The following is a 16,928-nucleotide window of genomic DNA, read 5'->3' on the forward strand; positions in this document are numbered from 1 at the left end:
ATCTTCCAAAGTCTTCAAGAAAGTTCATTCAGCTGTTGTATAGTAACTCAGGTGGGAAATAAGTAGTGGTTTTCTGTTTTTGATAAAAATTGCCTAGATCCTGATTTGCACACAGAAAACAGAAGAGTTGTTTGGATTTAAAAGTTCTGTAGCAGGGATCGGCAACCTTCGGCATGCAGCTCGCCAGGGTAAGCCCCCTGGTAGGCTGGGCTGGACCGGTTTGTTTACCTGCCGCGGCCACAGGTTTGGCCAAGCGCGGCTCCCACTGGCTGCGGTTCACCGCTCCAGGCCAATGGGGGCTGCGGGAAGCGACACCGGCTGAGGGATTCTTGTGGATCGACCGAACCTGTGGATGTGGCAGGTAAACAAACCAGCCCGGCCTGCCAGGGTGCTTACCCTAGGGTTACCATTCGTCCGGATTTACCCGGACATGTCCTCCTTTTTGTGCTAAAAATAGCGTCCGGGGGGAATTTGTAAAGCACTCACAATGTCCGGGATTTCCCCCCTCCCCCGGAGCGGCTGGGAGGGCTGCAGGAAAGTCCCGGGCTGGACTCCGGAGCAGCTGGAGAGGAGCTCCGCCCTGCATTCTGAGCAAGTGTCTCAGCACAAAGTGCAGCCCTCCCCTTTTGCAACTGGGAGCAGTTACTGCCATGCAGCGTAGCAAAACGGGAGCGAGAGCACTTTGTGCTGATACAAGGGCAGCTCTCCCCTGCAACCCGGTCCGGGCCAGGGACCGGGTTTTGTTGTGCAGGGCCAGGGACCGGGTTTTGTTGTGCTGGGGAGCTTAGCCACGTGTCCGGCTCGCACAGAGCCCAACACCCTGTTCTGAGCAGCAGGGTAAGGGGGGCAGGAGAAGGGGCAGGGAGGTTCTGGAGGGGGCAGTCAAGAAACGGGGGGGGGCTTTTTGGGGGGAGTGGAGAAAGTTTTGGGCAGTCAGGGTACAGGTAGGGGGTAGGGTCCTGGTGGGCAGTTGGGGGGTGGTCTTAGGAGGGGGCAGTTAGGGGACAAGGAACAGGGAGTTTTAGGTAGGGGGTGGGGTTCTGGAGGGAAGTTAGGAGCAGGGGTCCCAGGAGGGGGCAGTCAGGGGACAAGGAGCGGGGGGGTAGGGGGCTGGGAGTTCTAGGGGGGAGCTGTCAGGGGGCAGGAGTGGGGAGAGGGATCGGAGCAGTCAGGGGACAGGGAGCAGAGGGGTTTAGATGGGTTGGGAGTTCTGGGGGGGGCTGTCAGGGGGCAGGAGTGCGGAGAGGGATCAGAGCAGTCAGGGGACAGGGAGCAGAGGGGTTTAGATGGGTTGGGAGTTCTGGGGGGGAGCTGTCAGGGGGCAGGAGTGGGGAGAGGGATCGGAGCAGTCGGGACAGGGAGCAGAGGGGTTTAGATGGGTTGGGAGTTCTGGGGGGGGCTGTCAGGGGGTGGGGAGTGGTTGGATTGGGCGTGGGAGTCCCAGGGGTCTGTCTGGGGGTGGGGGTGGGGGTGTGGATAAAGGTTGGGGCAGTCAGGGGACAAGAGGCAGGGAGGCTTAGATAGTCCTGGGGGGCAGTTAGGGGCAGGGGTCCCAGGAGGGGGTAGTCAGGGGACAAGGATCGGGGGGAGGGTTGGGAGGTCAGGGGGGGCGGGAAGTGGGAGGGGCAGGGGCGGGGCTAGGGCGGGGCTTCTCCCGTCCTCTTTTTTGCTCGCTGAAATATGGTAACCCTAGCTTACCCTGGCGGGCTGCGTGCCAAAGGTTGCCGATCCCTGCTCTATAGTCACAGTATTCTTAGACTCTAACAAGGAATGCACTAAAATGGTTTGAAAATAAAGAATTGGTAAAAAAAAAGGGTAAAAATTGGAATCTTCTGCTTAGTTATCCCCAGAGCAGCAAAGCATTTAAGCATGAGGGATCTCATTCACTTCAGTAGGTCAGGTCATTTGCTTAAAGTTCCACACTTGCTCAAGTGCTTTACTAGATTGGAAATAAGGCAAATTATGGTCAGCCCAGTGTGGGTATAGAAGGGTGAGAGAGTGTCCTGACTTCTGTTCCCTATAAAGGGCTAGCTACAGTTGTAGTCCTTATGCCCAGATAGTACAAGGACTTCATGGGGATAGCACTCTGGGCAGTGCTAAAGCCTCCAAATGGAGCAGGAATGAGGTGAGGCCAAGGAATGGGGGTGCATGCTAAAAAGGCAACACAATTAACTGTAAATATTGCTAGACAAAATGCTGCATGTCTTCAAGGGAGTCTGAATTACAGTTGCTTTGTAAACTATGACTTTGAGTCCCCTTACTTTTGTAGATAGGGTCCGTTTTTGCATTGAATATTTGTAAGTTTTTTCTCTAAAAATACACAATAAAATGAATGATACTCCAGCATTTGACTTATTTGTGCAGCCAGTAATTCAGAGCTTCTAGCATGTGGATGGATGGCATTTGCCCTCCAGCCTAATTTCTAACAGTGAATTTGACATATGAAGCTAGAATTCATACTCTGCCATGTCTTACTGCTCAATTTCATAATGATTACTGTACAGTGGAGTGTAAAACTCAAAGGATTCAGTTAAACTTAAAGTAAGCTGGATTTCTTAAACTAGGTTTACAAGGTTGGTTTAGCCTTTTATAGATGGATGACTTTGCATTAATAAATGCCATAGAAAGGAGATAATATTGGTGTCATATTTAGAGTATGCACATTGTCTTTTTTTTTTAAATATATTTGCATACTGAATAGAAGGAGCAGGCCCTTCACAGCCCATGCCCCTTCTGGGAGTTGCCTTGCAAACCTGATCCTGGGAGCAAGACTAAGTCTAGTGCCAGACTAGATTAGTACAGTAGTGTGTCACCTTTGGAGTTTCAAGTTGAGAAACTGAATTACTTCACTAACCAAACACTCCTTTGGTGAGTTAATCTTCCTCTCCATGGGTACCATGTCCTGAGTAGTGCTGTGTCCTTAACTTTTCTCCTGTTCTATGAAATTAAGGTTTAAATGAAACCACAAGAAAGTGCTCTTTTCACTTAGATCTTTTCATATGAATAAAAACCGTTTAAGGTCTGATCCTGAAGCAAAGATAAAAAGATGTTTGAAATTCTGGGGCCTATTTCCCTGTCACCATTACCCAATTCCTGCCATCCTGAAAGCCTGTGTTGCCAAACGGTGGTCCCTCATCTCTCAGGAGTATCATGAATCATGAGAGAGTGAAATGGTGGCCTTCATGATGCAACCAATATCTTGAATTTCCTCCTTGCAAGGAACAAGTTTTATGGAAGCTTTTAAGTGCTAATTCCTGGTCCAAATAAGGCAGAGCAAAAATTCTGTTGTCTTCATTTGGAACAGGATATGGCATTTGCAATAATCATTTAATCAAAAATAGGTGCAGAAGTAAATTACAGGACCCAGATCTTTGGTGAGTATAGCTAAGAATATCCAGGACAGCATGAAGAACAAATTGTAGCTTCCTCTAATTACCATGTGATCTAAACATAAGGAACAGAAAACCACAAAGAATCAAATGTAAGTAAATCAAAAATGCAGCATACTCAGGGGGAAAGCAATCCGCAAGCCAGTGAGATTTGGTGCCCATATGTAATAATAATATCTCTTAGACTAGAGACAGATGAAAGACAGACTCAGCATAATCCTCTCAACTACTAAGAGACCTTGGCAGTCTAATACAAAACATTCAACAGAGGGAAAAATGTTGTTTTGCTCCTGGTTAAAGTTTAAAGGATTCATCCTGCACTACTGTGGTTGTGATTTAAAAAGGCAGCATTTGCCCCCAAACATGCAAAATTACACCACTTATTTCCTATTCTAAGCATCCCTTGTGGTAACCGTTGGCAAAGCTGACTACTGTAGCTAAAATAATATGAAAGTTAATTAATGAAACTATATGGGGGCAGAGCCTCTGTTACAGTGTATTCACTTCGCTTCATACCACTTGTGAATACTGGCTTACAGAGTGTACTGGCCCTAGGAGGATTACACTGTGGAAAAGGTGACCCTCCTGCATTGTAGAGATATGGGGTGTGACCAGAGAAAACGAATTATGTCAGGAACACTCCTACCCTGAATCAATTCCTTGCTACAGTTTCAGACCCTTGGGGCTGTAAGAGTGGCCTGTAGGCTGCTCTAAAACACCACAGGGATCTGGCCCTGCACACAGCAGCCCTAGGAGAGACCATGCAAAGGTGAACTTTAAGTCACCTACCTGACTTGTGCCAAGTGCTCCTTAGATGTAGCCCAGCACATTTATGTTTATCATGTGTATGTTAAAGTCATACAATATTTGCACCAATAATGCCTTGAGGGCCCTGAGGGAGGGCGCTAAGCACTGCTCGGGAATGGTGGAAATGAGGGTTCTTAAACAGGAAGGTGGTAATTCTGGATTAGAATGTCCCTCCCAGGGGAAAACTCACTTTGGGGAATCAGGTAAATGAGAACTCCGTAAAATATCCTATTCAGGTTTGTTTCTTAAGTCTTCTGTCCAGGAGAGGGGTTTGCAGGGTGGTCGGAAGAAGCCAGGATGTGGGACCCAAAATGCATGGCTCTTGGGGAACCCACTGGGCCTCCTCAACAGCTTGAGAGGTCCCTGGCCCCTCTTCAGTTCCCAGGCACTGCAGCAGTACTGGCACTGTGCTACCAGGGATTGCTCTGTCCATGGCCACGGAAGGGAAGGGAAGGGAGGTTCTCCAGCCTGAAAGTGCTCTGCAAAAGTGTTATAGAAGCCTGAATTGATATAAACTCTCCTCTAGATTCTCCATAGGGTTAGAGGGGGTGAGGATGCAGGGCCTCTCCCCAATTCACCTTCTCCCCATGCATAGAACTAGAACTACTGTTGGGAAAGATGAGGCAAATCTACCAGTGCTCCATGGTGCATCAGTTTTAAAAGGGACAAAACAGAAGGAAACAGAACAAAATGATGTGTTGCGTTATTGGTCCCTTAAGGTGGGCAGAGATGAACTCAGAACATGAATACATGAAGATTTCCTTTTCATTGCCTACCATAATTATATTTAACAAAAAAAGTAAAAGGCATATAATACAGTTTCTGATCCTGAAACAGATACACTGTGCCTCTCACACATAGGGAGGATTTTCCAAGAACAGTTAATATGAAATAAAATGTAACCTCTGTAATAGAGATAAGGTGAGAGGGATAATAGCTTTTACTAGATCAACTTCTGTTGGTTAGAGAGACAAGTTTTGGAGCTCTGTATAGCTGGAAAGCTTGTCTCTCTCACCAACAGACAATGGTCCAATAAAAGCTATTACCTCACCCACCTTATCTCTGTAATATCCTGGGACCAACACAGCTACAACACCATTGCATACCTCTGTAATAGTTTGTTATACTTAGGCAAGCTAAAGCTGCCTTTGGGGTTGCTGATCACTGCCACAGCCAGCGTTTCTAAACTTGTGATAGATGTCCAGTCATATGAGTGTTGTTTATTTATCTTAGGTACTTATATGGCCCCCATTACTGTGTTATGTGAGGGCCAGATCCACAAGAAGGCTTAGGTGCCTAAGTCCCACCGACTGCTACCTAACTTCTAAATTCACTCAGCACCTAAATTTTTGCTGTAAAAGTTCCCTAGGCACCTAAATTTCTACCACCGAGCATGCATGCTGCTGCCTCAGGCAGGCATCTGGGTGTCTGTCTCATGCCTAAGCCCCAATGCAATCCTGAACCCCAGATAAGACAGGCAGAAGAGGCCTGATCTAGTAGACATCCTCTGAGGATGACCAGGAGGAGGGGACAGTTTGCCTTATAATCTTTTGCTCAATGGTTATGGCACTCATCCAGGACATGAGAGATTGTGCTTCAATTCCTATCTCTTGTCAACTGGATCTGACCTAGGATCATCCATCTCTCAGATGAGTGAACTACAGCATGATTCTCACTCTGTCTTCTGCCTAATTAATATTTAATTATTTAACTAAAAGTGGAATGGCTTCAACAAGAGAGATTGAGAGAGACACACATCACACTATAGAATCATAGAAATATACTGCTAGAAAAGACGTCACAAAGTCATTTAGTCCAGCCTCTTATGCTGCTGCAGGACCAAGTATACCTAGACCGGGGTGGGCAAACTACGGGCCACATCCGGCCTGTCAGACCATTTAATCTGGCCCTCATCTCCTGCCGGGGAGTGGGGTTGGAGGCTTGCCCCACTCCGTGCGGCTCCCAGGAAGCAGCTGGCATGACCCCCCTCCGGCTCCTACGTAGCACGCGGAGGCGTGGCCAGGCGGCTCTGCACACTGCCCCATCCGCAGGCACTGCCCCTGCAGCTCCCAATAGCTGCGGTTCCTGGCCAATGGGAGCCGCAGGGGTGGCACCTGCGGACGGGACAGCACACAGAGCCGTCTGGCTGCATCTTGGAGCCAGAAGAGGGACATGTTTCCAGGAGCTGTTTGCGGTAAGCACCACCCGGAGCCTGCACCCCAGAGCCCCCCCTGCACCCCAATCCCCTGCCAGAGCCCTGATCCCCCCTCCCACCCTCTGAACCCCTTGATTCCATCCCAGAGCCCCCTCTTGTACCCCAATCCCCTCATCTCCAGCCCTACCCCAGAGCCCGCACCCTCAGCCAGAGCCCTCACCCCCCCATGCCCCAACAGCCTGCCCCATCCCTGATTCCCCTCCTGCCCTTTGAACCCATTGGTACCAGCCCGGAGCACCCTCCTGCACCCCAAACCCTCATCCCCAGCCCCACCCCCAGAGCCCTCACATACACCTCACACCACAACCCAGAGCCCCCTCCTGCACTCTGAACTCCTCATGTCTGGCCCCACCCCAGAGCCCGCACCCCCAGCCAGAGCCCTCCCGCCCTCCCGCACCCCTACCCCCAATTTCATGAGCATTCATAGCCCGTCATACAATTTCCATATCCCAATGTGGCCCTCAGGCCAAAAAGTTTGCCCACCCCTGATCTAGACCATCCCTGACAGGAGTTTGTCTAAGCTGATTTTACAAATCTCCAATAACAGGGATTCCACAACCACCCTTGGAAGCCAATTCCAGAGCTTAACTACCTTTATTGTTAGAAAGATTTTCCTGATATCTAACCTAAATCTCCCTAAAGCTGACTAGTTCTTGTCATATCTTCAGTGGACATAGACAACAATGGATAATTCTTTATAACAGCCCTTACCATAGCCAGGGCTGACGAGGGTGTGGGGGGGAAACCGGTACAAATTACCGGGGCTCGGCAGTCCGGAAGGGGGCCCGGGGCCCAGCTTCCTCCCCAACCCCTCCTCAGTCCTGTTTAGCCAGTCCACCCTTGCTGGGCGGGCCCAAAAATTTTTTTTCACCGGGGCGCAAACCTGCTCTCGGCAGCCCTGACCATGGTTGAAGACTGTTATCAGGTCCCCATCTTTTCTCAAGACTAAACATGCCCAGTTTTTTAATCTTTCCTCATAAATCAGATTTTTCTATATCTTTTTATCATTTTTGTTGCTCTCCTCTGGACTCTTCCCAATTTGTCCACATATTTCTTAACGTGTAGCACCCAGAACTGGACAGAATACTCCTGCTGAGGCCTCACCAGCATTGAGCAGAGCGGGATAATTACCGCCCCTGTCTTCTATATAACACTTTTGTTAATACACCCAGAATGACAATAGACTTTTTTGTAACTGCATCGCATTGTTGGTTCATAGGCAATTTGTGATCCACTATAACCACTATTCTGTAGCATTACTACCTACCCAGTTATTCCCCATTTTGTAGTTTATTTGATTTTTTCCCCCCTCCCTAAGTCTAGTACTTTGCACTTGTCTTAATTGCATTTCATCTTGTTGATTTCAGGCAAGTTCTCCATTCATCAAGGTCATTTTGAATTCTGATCCTGTCCTCCAATATGCTTGCACCCCCATCCCAGCTTGCTTTCCTCAGCAAATTGTATAAGTATATGCTGGTAGCCAAGTAATTAATTAAAAAATTGAATAGCACCAGAGCCAGGACAGACCCCTATGGGACCCCACTAGATATGCTATCCCAGTTTGACAGTGGACCACTTATAACGACACTTTGAATACAGTTTTGCAACTAGTTATGCACCCACTTCATAATAGTTTCATCTAAACCACATTTCCTTAGTTTGTCTATGAGAATGTATGTGGAACTATGTCAAGAAGCCTTTCTAAAATCAAGATAAAATATGTCTACTGTTTCCCCTTCCCACTATGCCCGTCAGAGAAAGGAATTAGGTTGCTTTGACATGATTCATTCTTGATAAATCCATGTTGGCTTTTATTATTCACCCTATTGTCCTCAGGTCCTGACAAATTGATTGTTTACCCATAGTCCAGTGGTTCATGCACTCCTCTGAGAGGTAGGGAACCCCTGTTCAAATCTGATTCCTCATTAGGCGGGGGGAGGGGGAAATTGACCCAGGGTCTTTCACATCCTGAGTACCCTAACCATTGTGCCAAAGGTTATAAGAGAGGCCTCCTCCTGGTCATTTTATATGGAGCTAGGCATTCTCAGAGCACACCAACTGGATTGGGCCCTATGATGAAGATAGGCATTCCTCTGCCTATCTTTCCCTGGGATGTGGATCGTGCTGGTGCCTACGTTGGAGACAGGCATCTGGGTGCCTAGAGTGCGGCAGCAGTGAGCAGGCTCAGAGGCAGAAATGTAGGTGACTAAGGAACTTTCAAAGCAAAAATTTTGTCACTGAGTGAGTTTAGGCACCTACAGGCTTAGGTGGCAGCCAACCAGGGGTTTTGTGGATTGTAATGGCACGTGAAACTGGGACTCAGACACCTAAGTCCCTTTCTGGGTCTGGCCCTCAGAAGCTAAGGGCTTGTCTACAGAGTTAGTACATTCCAGAGGAAGATACATTTCAGTCCATAGAAGTGTGCACACGCTAACTGGCCCATTTGGACCCTGCTGCTGTGCACTAAATATTCCCTAGTGCATGTTTATGTAGCACTCTTTCTAATAGAACTACATTAATGCCCACTTGGGAACTGGCCAGCAGGGACCCCACAGGCCAGTTAGTGCGCACGAAAATGTAAACCCTTATGGTGCGGACTAAAGCAATAAGCAGATGAGGCCTTAATGATTTGCCCAAGCTTATGCAGGACCTATGGCAGAGCAAGGACTTGAACCCAGGTCTTTCAAGTATTAGGCTAGTTTCCAAACATAGAAATGATCCTTTCCTATCAGTTATGCTGTATAAAGAGATGGTATACACTATCTAACAACAGCTTAATCAAGCACCTCTGAAGTGTTAAAGAGAGGATTTTCCCTTAAGAACTACGATTAGCCTTTGTATTTGTGCAGTACAGAAGAACCAGTGTTTTTTTCTGGTCTAGCAGCCACAGAGTCTAAGATTGGCGGTACTATGCCTTGATAGTTACGTAAAGGCAAGAAGTAGTAAATTATGGCACTTCTGCAATACTCTCTTCCTTGACAAACCTTTTCCCCACTAAATGTGGTTGTTTTTTTATAGTATAAATTGTTACTCCTGCTACTTTGAGGTCTCCTTTAATCTGATACAACACAAATGCAATTAATGCCCTCTCAATAAAAGAGAGACAAATGGTTTTGTTTGTACCTAAGTGTTGCTGCTGACCTATAGTGCATACATCCATGTTCTTATGACAGCTTAGTAGTAAAATAATGGCACATTTGAGAGATTTGACAACAATGGAATATTTTGAGCTTCAGACCTTTTTGCAATTTGTACTGTTCTGATTGTCAAGACGACTTGTAATCTCAGAGTCCTATTTGACTCATCTCTGCTCCCAGATTCCCATAGCAACAGTGACCAGAAATGGGTTTTTTTCCACCTTTGGCTGGCTAAAAGACTGCACCCTTTCTTCTCAGATGCAGACTTAGACATGGTGATCACTTTCTCAGATACAGTCACAGTGCTGTACATGCCACCCGGGGTTAACTTGAAGGCTATCTGGAAGATGTAACTGATTCAAAATGCAGTGGTTTGCCCTCTAGTCAGAGCAGATAGATGAAAACACATCATGTTCATGCTCTAAACTCTACATTGGCTGCTAGAACCTAGAATTTGGATTTAACTTGGATATCATCTTTCTCTGCATGGCAGCTGCAGTTGATAGCATTTTTTGGCAGTTGGTTTCCAGGGCAAAACTTGGTGGTCCAGGTGCAGAATTCTTTCAGTGGAGGGCCCCACTTTTCAAGTTTGCATGAGAGAGGTTTGAACCTAAGTCTTTCCACCTGCAGAGTGCAATACAAAACTCGTTCAGGCTTTCATCTCTGCAGGATGCAGCAGGCAAAATTCACAAAATGAAGAAAATCAGTCATTTTTGTCTGCTCTAATTCCACTTGATAGCTATAGTGCCAAGAAAGATTAACAGTTACATAGTTTTTGTATGTATGCATTTTTTTCATGCCAACTACCAGCTCTTTATCTCATCAAAGCTACTGGTAAAAAAAAACATGCTATACTTAGACACACTACAGGGATAAATGTACCTCAGGATGTATGTGTCCTAGATTCTGAATACTTGTACGTTTCTCAGACGTCTTTGTTCTGTGAATGAAATACACTCTGCTACGATTTCTGTCATTCTCTGGATGTAAGGCCTAATTTTGCAAACATTTGAGCATATGGTTAACTTTACTTGCACGGAAATCATTGGGACTACTCATAGAAGTAACTTACACTTGTGCTCAAACATTTGCAGAGTTGAAGCCTTATACAGCAGATAGCCTCGTGTTACATTTATTTCTTCACGAGCTTTTTCAGTTACTCTTCACAGGCATACCCATTTATTTAGCATGTCTATTGTCTGCGCGTATGAAATTTTCATACACTAAAACCACAGACTAAGGAAATGCAGATTCATACAGGATCACAGCTAGTCTGTACCTCCATAGAGAGTATAAAAAAAGCAAGTGTCATTACACATTGCAATACAATGTGCAATCACTAAACCATCATGTAAATAGCAAATGTATGCCACATTTTCAAAGAGGCCTCAATCTGGGCTCCCATTTTGAACCAGCAAATCATTTAGTTAGCAATCTAGCAGCTATTTGCATTCTCAAATGGCAATTGTGTTAGGATAAGATTAACCCTTTCCTTCGTTTAATTTAGTTTTAGTGATGTAAAGAACAGCATTACTTTGGGCTTAAAGACCAAGTCTTCAACTGCAGAGCACACTCAGGTTGTGTTCCCCACAAATGATGGCATCTGCTGCTACTTAGATTTAATTGGAACTTTCCTGGAAGAGTCTTCCCTTTTTAAATTTTATTTATCTTGAATTCATCTCTCTTAACAAGCACTCAAAGGAGCCTGTTTCACTTTCAATATGTTAGCCAGAGAGCCACTGTTGTGCCTTATAACTGAGGGTTCTCTGCTTAGAAAAATTGAGATGAAGGAATGCAACATCTTGATCCTACCATTTTGTCCACTTGCATTTCAAAAACCCAGAAGGAGGGATTTTAAGCAAAGTCCTTTACGTAGAAAGTCACCAAATTAATAGCTAGTGTGCAGACCCCATTAGTGAGATTAATGCCTTTTTTTTTGCTTTAAATAGCTTAATCTAAAATAGTTGTACATTACTAGCAGTATTTTTACTATAATTGCAATTCATTTTCACTTATTAGAGGAATGTAGCTGTTTATTTTCCCCTCCGTCCCTTCGACTCAGAGTGAAGAGTTTACCAAAAGCTTTTTAAACAAAGCAGCAATTAGAAAAGCTGGAGCCAAATTCTCTTCTGTGTTATACAGTTGTAAATCCGGAGTCACTCTCATGACTTCAGAGAGGTCACCCTGCATGTAGTCTGCTAAATAAGAAAGATAGTCTTGTGGTTAAGGCAGTGAACTAGAATTTTGGAGACGGGTTTATTCCCAGCTCTGCCTAGCTGTGATGGCGGCTTTGCTCTGCTTGGGTGGGGGAGGTTGGAGTTGGTGAGACAAGTCACAAGAGGAGCAGTTCTACACAACAAAGTCCTCTTCAACACCAAGCGAGATTGTGACAGTAAAATTTTTTCAAGGCCTTGTGATATTTTCTGAGAAGTCTATTTAATTTCTTATTCCATTTGATCCTCACAATGGTCATATGAATGATCATGCAGTACCTAAGCAACCTAATTGCCCTTACATAGTTAACATGAGATTGTAATAAAGATGCTCTTTATTAAGATTGAAGCAAGGTCCCTATTATAATTATTGTGTGCAATTAAGGATTTAATAGAACAATCTAAAGGTGAAGCTGAGAGCAGTTGACACAGTAACAAACCTGAACTTGGTCATAATTACAGTAACAAATCAATTTCACCTGGATTATTGCCATTGTAAAACTGATAGCCTGTAAGAGTAATATGTCATTAAATAAAGAACTGCATCAATACTTAGTAAACGTGTAAGAATTCACAGCATTCAACAGGAAAAAGGATTGCTGTCAAAATTATCTCACAAATCTCCCATATTATTAACATGAAAGAACAGAAAGACAAAGAAATTAAGAAAGAAAGCCTGATGGGCATTTGAGATTTAAAATAAAAAAAACAAGGGATGGGGGGTGGAACTAGCTCTTCACCAGGGCCGTCAAGAGCGGGTTCGGGTCGCGCTGAAAAAATTTTTTCGGGCCCCCCAGCAAGGGCGGACCGGCTAAACAGGGCTGATGGGGGGGGAGGAAGCCGGGGAAGCCGGGGCCCGGGTCTCCTTTCGGACCGCCGGGCCCCGGAAATTTGTACTGGCTTTTCTCGCCCCCCCCTCATCGGCCCTGCTCTTCACAGTACTATTCTAAATGAGAGATTCATAGATTCTAGGGCAGGAAGGGACCACTGTGATCACCTAGTCTGCCCTCAATCAGAGTGCCCATAACACACTCTCTGCTCCATTAAACTCTCGATTTTCTCCAAGACTGTGGGAGCATCTACATTTTTGACATTGCTACCGGAAGCTCCAGGGGTAAGCATGGGAATCAAATCACAAGATGTCAGTGTGCTTTTTCTGACTGAAACATTATTAATTAGAGCTAAGTGAAAATCAGAATTTCTGTCTCATGGGAAATTCTAATAATTAGGGTTTTTTTTTCCATCACAAATCTGGTCAAAAAGTTGAAATATTGAAATTCTTTAATGGGACAAAAGTACTAAAAAGTGTTGATTTGGAAATGGTGAACTGTTGCATTTTTACACTTTTGATTGAAATTACAAGTTTCCATACTCCCAAGACAAAACATTTCATTTTGGTTTGTTGAACTGAATAGAAAAAAGTCAGTTCAATATTAAATGGCATCTCCCTGTGGTGTTGCATTGTCTCATGGAAGTTATTATTTGGGTGCTTTGTGTCCCCATTTGCCTATAAGAACTGGGCTCCTTGACCAGACTACATTTTCCATGATGCACACACAGTCCTTTAAGTGATTGCACATGTCTAGTCCCTCCACTGTAGGGATGTGCATGCCTCTTGCACAGTCATCGAAGATTTTTCCCTTAGCAGCACCTGTTGGGGCAGTGCAAAGCACCCTCTGGGGCCTTGTGCTACTTCACGCAGGCATAAAGGGCTGTGCTGGTCCTTCCTACTGTTGTTTGTTGGAGCTGCTGTCCCTGTTATTTCATACCCCTCTTAGTGTATATAGTACCTTATAGTGTTACTTTAGTCTTGGATAGTAGTTCTGTAAATAGTTAGTTTTGGATGTAGGTTACAATACTATCTTTTTAGTGTGGGGTTACCGGTGACCAGATGGGTATTGAGATCAATACCAGACTCATGCCCTGTTCTCCTGGTTTCAAGGCTCATCACTCATGTAACCGTTCTATGCTGGTAAGCGATGCTTATCCCAGCTGCCTTAACTGTCTGGGAGAGGCACATGTGCATGACAAATGTCACAATTGTAAGGGGTTCAAACCCCATTCAAGAAAGGACAGGGCTGATAGATTTAAGTACCCTTTTCATGGAGTGTGTACTTCATCTGCTATCAGAACCAAGCATGTCCAAGTCTGTCAGGAGTGCTCCTCCTGTTCTTTCAGAGTCATCAGCCAGATCTGCCACACCGGTGCCTCAGAGGCTGCATAAGTCTCCTAACGACTCAGCACCTGGACCCTCCAAGAGGAAGGCCCCAAGTGCTCATATGGATTCACAGGGGCACCCTAAAAATTGCTTCTCTAGGAGCAATCTGTGAGCCAAGAGGGATTGCTGACTCCAAAACCCAGGAAAGTTCTGTTGAGACCAAACCCGGGAGCATCAATGCACCCCTTGGTACCGTCAAGAACCCTTTCCGCTGCTGTCAACACCTGAGGCGTACAAGGCAGCCAGGGAGTGAGTTAGCTTGTCAGTACCAGGTTCTCCCACGTTTCAAGAGCCTCTCCCAGTACCGACACTGGAACCTCTTGCTCCTGCAGTCCCAACTCCAGCCACAGAGTGCCACTCAGCATCAGCTGCTTCTACTCTGTCCACACCTCTGCATAGGATTGTATCTAGAGGCAAGTTGCTATTTTTGGTCTCACCCTAAATTCTTATCTAAAGTGGTCTCCAAATTTTATTTAAATCAAAAGATTTATCTATCAACATTCTTTCCAAAGCCCCATTCAAGTAAAGGGGAGGAAAAGCTTCATACTCTAGATGTTAGAAGAGCTTTGGCTTTTTACTTAGACTGGACTAGACCACTGAGTTCTCCAACTCAACTCTTCATTGCCATTTCAGATGGAGTAAAGGGCCAACCAGTCTCAGCCCAGAAGATCTCTGCCTGAATCTGCAGCTGCATTCTTCTGCTGATTGCCAGATGTCGCATCTCAGAATAAAGAGATGTCTCATTCAACCAGCTCACAGGCGACTTCTGCAGACTTTCTGGCAAGGGTTCCCATTTTGGATTGTAAGGCAACTACCTGGTCATCATGCCATACATTTACCTCTCACTATGCCATCTCTCCTCAGTCCAGGGACCATGCCAGGTTCAGATGAGTTGTCTTTCAATCCTTGTTCAAGTAGCGTCTGAGCCCACTACCAGTTTTAACTGCTTGTGAGTCACCTACAGTGGAATGAACATGTGCAATCACTTGAAGAAAAAATAGTAATTTACCTTTCCATAACCATTGGAGATGTGTTGCACATGTCCATTCCATGACCCACTCTCCTTCCCTTCTCTATCAGACTCTTTCTGGGTGGAAAGAACTGAGGGTGGTGGGGGGGTCATCATGGCCCTTTATGCCTATGTGCAGTGGTGTGAGGCACCAGAAAGGTCTCGCGCTGCCTAGACGGGTAGTGTTATGGGGGAAATCTCCCCACAACTGTGAACGAGGCATGAACACACCTATGATGGAAAGGACATGTACAACACATCTCAAAGAACAACAGTTATGGAACAGTAAGTAACCATTTTTATGGGATGCCCATGAGGCACCATACAGCCCAATTAGAGTGGAGACTACATTGCATCATGGGAGACTTAGTGGAGAATGGGGGGCATCAGGCACCCAAACAACAACTCCTATGGGAAAATGCAGCACCACATAGAGATGCAGTTTAATGCAGAAACTGACTTGAAACAAAACATTTCCATTCAACAAACCAAAATACTTTGATTTTCACTCAAATATACCCAAAATGAAAGATTTCATTTTGAAATTCCTAATAGAAATTTTAGAAACTTTAGGAATATTGAAATATTCTAATAAAACTGCATTTTCTATCAAAAAATCATATTGATGGAAAATTCCTGACCAGTCCTACTATTAATGAATGGCCTTCTTTGGTGGTACTTTTAACGATGAATAAAAATAACAAGGTGATACTGATCAAATTCAATCTAGTTCAGAGAAATGAGCTGTGTAAGTACTTATCCTTCCTTCAAACTCTTCAGCTCCAATTGTTTGGCTTCAACTCTTATATTTACTGTAACCACTTCTTGCTTCAGCAGCCTCTGCACCAGCTATACTTACAGCTTCAAACCTGCTTTCAGCTCACAAGTGACTTTTCAGTGCTATGCCTGCTGTCCCAGTAGAATAGGGTATTCAACCTACTAAATCATTTTGAGAGGGTACAATTTGGGGGGGGTGGGTTTTTTTGTTTGTTTTGTTTTGTTTGTAATTGGGCCAGGTTTTTGGCACTGTTGGACCACTTTGTGCATTGGCTCAGTGCCCCTAACTACTTCCTGGGCTGATGTGCAAGTATACTGAAGTTACTAACTCAGCTGTAACAATTAGAAAAAAAGGCTATTTTAATGATTAGGTAGTTCTATTTGAGATGCACCTGGCATAAAAGGGGTGGATCCCAATGTGAGGCAACTTTAAACTAAGTCTGTGGGGGAAGCTGGACCTGGGTCAGCTGACCCAGATGGAGTTTCCCATAGGAAGTAGTGGGAATTCAAAGATACAAAAAGCCAGAAAAAATATCTAGGCCAGGCCATCCTGTTTTGGATACCATAACTGCCTGAGAAACAGAGAACATCCCAATGACAGTGGGGTATGTATTTTAACAAGTACATCTTTTTCTCTTCCTTTTGGAACTAACTTTTTGTTTTTATTGCCTTACCAAAAAAAGTAACTAGTTTTCAATAATACATTTTTTTTGGACAATCCATTTTTTCCCCCACGTTTCCTTTGTTGCACTGTAGTTTTGTAAACAAGGACAAATAAATTCCTTTCGGACTGCCCTCTCTTCTAAGTCAAGAGATCAAAAATCGTGATTTGGAGTTTCACAAGAGATCAAAAATAATTGGTTAGATCCCCCCCAAAAATTATGAGCGGCCCAATCATGAGATTTTTTTTTCCAAAAAGGCTATATTGTTTTGGTTTTTTTGTCCTTTTTGATTTTTGAATTCCCCCTGCCCATCCCCAAAGTGTGCATGTGACAATTAGCATTTCCCATTCTCCCAAATATATTGGGCAAAATGGATTTCATCCTCTGCTGCAGAAACTCCCCCCTACATCTGCCCGTCCCTGACCAGCAATTAATCCTGTCTCCCAGCCTTTTCATCAGTTCAGTCCCCACCCAGCCTCCACCTCTGCAGCACTTCAGCCC

General features: G+C 45.0%; 1 long non-coding RNA gene across 2 annotated transcripts in view; it reads right to left on the bottom strand.

Annotated features, from left to right (window-relative positions):
• LOC128835813 (uncharacterized) overlaps positions 1-16,928 on the bottom strand; it is a 188,750-nt gene that overhangs the window by 8,890 nt on the left and 162,932 nt on the right. The gene's annotated exons all lie outside the window — the stretch shown is intronic.

Source organism: Malaclemys terrapin, chromosome 4, assembly GCF_027887155.1.
Source record: "Malaclemys terrapin pileata isolate rMalTer1 chromosome 4, rMalTer1.hap1, whole genome shotgun sequence".
Lineage (NCBI taxonomy): Eukaryota > Metazoa > Chordata > Testudines > Emydidae > Malaclemys > Malaclemys terrapin.